Consider the following 5,311-nt stretch of genomic DNA (forward strand, 5'->3'; position numbering starts at 1 on the left):
CTCCTCACCCGCTCACCTGCCCTGCTGTAGTTTCTTGTCGATCCAGAGAGTGTAAACAGCTGCTTCGGATGTTGATGTTTTTTTAAAAAAAAAAAGAAAAAAAAAGAAAAGCCTCCTCAGTGTTTTCCAACCACAGAATGACACATTCACAGCCTGCAGTGTTGCAAAGCAGCAGATTTCCTTGACACGGTGCGTGGGCGTCATAACAGCGCGTGCAAACATTAGTCTCCATGGAAAAAAGGTAATCCCTGAGTATAGGCTGAAATATGTTTGAAGAGGTCTCAGAGCTCACGGCCGCCGTCGGATTAGAACAAACACGAAAAAACTATTTCAATTCTTCCTTTTTCTTTTTTTTAAATTCAAACTCAGTAATTAGAGGCTTTTTTTTGCCTTTCTTGCATTTTTTGCCGCCCCCACACACCAAACCCATGGTTTCACATCTGAACTCCGACTGTCGCGGCGTTTCTTTAAAATCTTCTCTTCTTCTTCACATTTTATTTTCACTTTTCAATTGTGATGAATCACATTTTTATCAAATAGGACTATTTGACAAAATCTAAATAATAACAACTGTTGTAGCTAACGTTAGCTCTGGTGTCTGTATCAAGATTGCGGTATCTCTTGGTAGATTAACTAACTAGGTTCGGTACTGCCCCCTACTGACCTGGAGTTGTCAACTGGGTTGTTCACGACTTTAGACTGAATTTGAATGATCTATTATTACTTTTCTGAATTTGAATTATTATTATCTTTCTCTTCCAGCAATATATCAACAAAAAATGTAGTTTTTGTCATTGTTAAGGCTGTGGATTCATCTGGATTATTACGTATAATTTACAGATTTCTTGTCAGACGTCAGTACGAGGGCGTTCAACAAAACTGCTGCTCTTTTGAAGAAAGCCTTTAAATTGTCTCTCCTTAGAAGAGCTGTCAGGAACAGGAACAGTGGTTCTGCTGCTGCTGCTGCTGCTGCTGCTGCTGCTGCTGCTGCTGCTGCTGCTGCTGCTCTCCTCATTATCTGCACTGATTACCCAGAGCTGATCAAACTGAACCATGTGGACGTGACTTTCTGTCTCACAGCAGCTCCAGCTGCAGTGCAGCCTGTCTGACACCGGGGGTCGGGGGGTGGGGGGGGTGGCTGGGTTGTGAATGGGGCAAACTCTCAGTCAGTTACAGGGTTGATGTCGAGTCCCGACAAGTTTTTCAAACATTCCTGAAAGTTGCTGTTTTGTTTTGTTTTTGTTTTTATTGCTCGCTCCACTCGTCGTCTGTGGTTTCGTCGTGACTCATCTGTCTCAGGGAACCCTCCTGATCCGCTCCGGTGTTTTCCATCAGCCCTGCTCACAACTCTGCATTCAAATCATTATCTAATCAGGAAGTCAGGAATCAGATTACGGAGTTTAGGCTCCAGAGCCTGACGTACCAGACGGTCAGAAAACATCTGAGGCGATGATCAGTGTTTTGGTTTCTTTGGAACCTGACCAATCAGCTGATCGCTCAGCTGATTGGTCACAGAAGGGAATCGAGTGAAGAACAGTTTGAACCTTTCAGACTTTAAAGACTTTTATTTTTACCCTTTTACCCTCAGCGTTTGTCCCGTGATGTCAGTGTTCAGTGGCCACGCCTCCACGGCGCCTCCGCTGGTTGTTTCTCTGTACGCCTGTGGTCAACACAGTCAGAAAGATGTTTCATGAGAAAAATGTTGGACAAAAATAAGTTTAATATTAAGTCCTTCGTTCATGAGACTTAAGCTGTACGTTTTAGAGAACTAAGTCGTTCATTTAGGAGAGCTAATTTGTAGTTTTATGAGAATAATTATGGAAAAGTACAGAACAAACAAAAATTCAGATTTATTTTAAAAACTTTTTGGAAGTCGGTCAACCTTGATTCTGGACTGAGGCTCAAACCTGTGACCTTTTTGTTGTAAGGCAGTAGTCCCGGCCACATCCCTGCAGCTGCGTCAGTGACTGTCAAATTCAAATCACCGTGTTGTTAAAAAGAGAAACCGAGAACGAGCGCGGTTTCACTTGTTTCTTCTCCGACGGCGTCAGCGCAGCTGTAGCCTCTCACGACCTTTAACCTGTACTCAGGTACACGTACTGTAGTATCCAAATACTGCAACATAAGAGAAGAACATTTTCAGTCAGGACTGGTCATCTGGACGGCGTCTGGTCGAACGTGCGGGACGCTGACCAGAGGTTGAACCACACACAGACACCTGCTGGTAGTTGATGCTGTGAAACTCACAGACACCTGCTGGTAGTTGATGCTGGGATGTTGAGATCCAGTGAAACGAAAACTTTTTATTTTCCCAGCAGCGTGTGTAAATAACAACACCTGCATCAAGTGTGTGTGTGTGTGTGTGAGAGAGAGAGATAGAGAGAGAAAGAGAGCGGTGATAAGTGGTTGAACGATGGAGTTATTGAGCCGTGAGTCCAGATTTAATGACCGTTCCATCTTCATATATTTTTATAGTCACAGTCTCTGAGCGAAGCATCTCACACGGATCAAACTCCGCCTCAGGACGAGCAACAAGAGCGAGAGAGAGAGAGAGAGAATTATTGGATGAACAACGATCGATCTCAGTTAAAATGCATATACGATTTTCTAACTAATTGACTAATTATATTAGGGATGTCCGATATTAGCTTTTTGCCGATATGAATGATACGAATGTTTCCGACTCCGATATCAACCGATACCGATATCGGACGTTTCCCCCCAAAACTGAGGTAAACGCCTCAGAACCGCACGAGTGATTCCAGCAATCTGTTATCACGCTTTCAAGATCGGAGATTCTTACAGATATTATATAATTAACGCGTTGAAAATATCGATCAACCGATATTATTGGACATCCCTAAATTATAGTTTACGCATTCATTTAGCTCATTTTAAATAATAATAAAAATTATTAATATTAATGTGATCACTATAATTTTAATGATGATGATGAAACATTGATAATAATAATAACAATAATAATAATAGCTTTAATTATTATTATTATTATGTCCATAATAAGTATTGGATAATCCTGGCAGGATGTCCATGTATCATAATCGGTTCTAACAGTTCTGGTTCCGCTCCACTCACTGTATAATGTGTTCCACTCTGTTTCTAATTGACTTTGGTCATAAAATGTTTCCCGCTGCTGCGTTCCGTTCATTTTGTCAACACTCAGAGCCGGCGCTGATGGAGGAGCTGCGTAACGCCGGGCCTCAGGATCGATCGGAGAATATTACGGCTTATTAGCCACGCAAACAGCATCCGCTAACTGCTGCTAATGTGGCTGAGAGCAGTGCATTAGTGCAGGAGCCGAGCGTGTGTGGGTCTGAGTGCTTATTGGAAGATTAGATGGCTAACGAGAATGCACACAAAGCTGCGCTGAGTGTACCTTCGCCAAGTTCCCACCGGGTTCAAGTCTTTTAGGACTTTATTATCGGCAGGAACACGGGCGCTGAGCCCACGACCCGTCGGAGTTTCCCCGGTGAATAACGAAAACACAGAAGGCTTTTTCGTCATTGAACGTGACGTGGCGGTATTTTCCTCCTGCCAGAGAGCAGTTGTCTAAACATTAGTCAAAAAGTTTCTTTAGACCAGACAGAGGTCGTGACCTGGGGTCAAAGGTCGTCCTCCAGAATCCTCGGATGGAAAAGACCAGTGAAGAAGAGTTTGGACTGAAACAGGAGAGGGGTTACTGTCATAAAGTTGTCTTTTTAACTTGTCCTGTATTTATAGTTTAAAACACTCTACATTAAGGGTTTACAGTAAGTGGGAGGTTCGGCCTCCAGGGGCACCGCTGAGCAAACAAATTTCAAATGAAGCATCTGTTTTGATATACTGTGTCCACTGCCATGAAAATGTCACAGATTTGTCATTTTTTTAGGAAGTGGTAAAAAAAAAAAAAAAAAGTTTCCTGCTCACTGTTAGCCTGTTAGCCTGTTAGCCTCGGTGACATTTACGTCAATTGCTCTGGTTTGCGGGGGCGGTCCCTGAGCAGCCAGTCTGTTCTTCCGGTCTCTTCTAGGCCAAACTAAACAAACGTAAACAGATGGAGTCTCATGTGGGACGCTGGATCCAGATCTTTGGTGCGGGGTCCCTGGAGTCCCGCGCTGCCATTAGCCTGACATGGTTTTTAAGCAGATCTCTGTCCCAGTTTTCAACACTTGGCTCGTAGTACTGGTGCTGCGATGTTTACTACAGTGTATGCAGTACACAAGTGGTAAAAAAACCCAAAAAACTCCCATCCATTTTTAATGTTGTTTTATTGATGTGATGTGACCTTCAGAGTATTATTATTATTATTATTATGATTTATTAATACAAGGCTGTCAATGTCAATGGGTTAATCACATCAAAGTATTTGTTGAGTGGTGCTTTGGCCCAGAGGCAACGTCTCTGTCATTGGTGTTGAACCCCAGGGTTCACCTCCTGGGCAAGTTTGAATCTCAGTTAGGGCGGTTGGTACCTTCCAGTGGACTCACCACCCGCAGGAAGGTTCAGGGGGGTTGGTACGGTGCAATGTGATGTGGGTGGAGACTGCTGCCCTTGCGACCTGGTAACGGATAAGCGGATGAAAATGGATGGATGGATGGATTATTTGTTGAGATTAATATATTGCAAATATTGTTTCTTTGTTTGTCAATGCCTGACAGGCAGAGCAATGAAATCCTTGTCCACTAGGTGGCAGCAGATGGTTATGAAAAACTAAAAAAAAAGATAATAAAAGCTGTTGAGAAGATCTTTGTGAGTGTCTTTCTTCAATTCCTGCCAGTATATCAGCGATGTGTTCAACTAAACAGGCTGAGATTTTAGTCATTAAAACTAGAAGATTATTATATTTCATTACGTGTACTTTTTGTGAGATTTTTGTTTGGTGATGTGCCGTGGGGTTTTTCTAATCAAACATATTGTACAAATACAGTTGGGAAACACTGCAGTCAACACAGAAAAATAATTTGTTCCTCTCAGTTAATCACAAGTATTTGCCATTAATGATCAGTGACTAAACCACAGCTATTTAATGATTAATCTGATCATTAATCTGAAGTACGGATCCTTTCACAGGCCTAATCATTGTTTTTATAATCACAGTTCTGCTCGTGGTTTCTGCCGTGCCTTTCTCTGGTGCAGAGTGAAATGGAAGATTCTATCTTTTGCTCGCAGCTTTGCTTTTATGTCTGACAAAGAAGCGGGCCGCTGTACTGTACACCCACCTCCTGGTTCCTGCATCTATTTCACACTGCTCCTCTCTGTTGTGCACAGGCAGCAGCGGCAGCAGCCGCAACAGCCGCAGCCACACCGACAC

The 5,311-nt window shown here is 42.9% G+C and overlaps 1 protein-coding gene across 1 annotated transcript in view; it reads left to right on the top strand.

Moving 5' to 3' along the window:
* dgkaa (diacylglycerol kinase, alpha a) overlaps positions 1-5,311 on the top strand; it is a 24,015-nt gene that overhangs the window by 4,152 nt on the left and 14,552 nt on the right. The window lies entirely within an intron of this gene.

This window comes from Cynoglossus semilaevis, chromosome 10 (genome assembly GCF_000523025.1).
Source record: "Cynoglossus semilaevis isolate Cse_v1.0 chromosome 10, Cse_v1.0, whole genome shotgun sequence".
NCBI lineage: Eukaryota > Metazoa > Chordata > Actinopteri > Pleuronectiformes > Cynoglossidae > Cynoglossus > Cynoglossus semilaevis.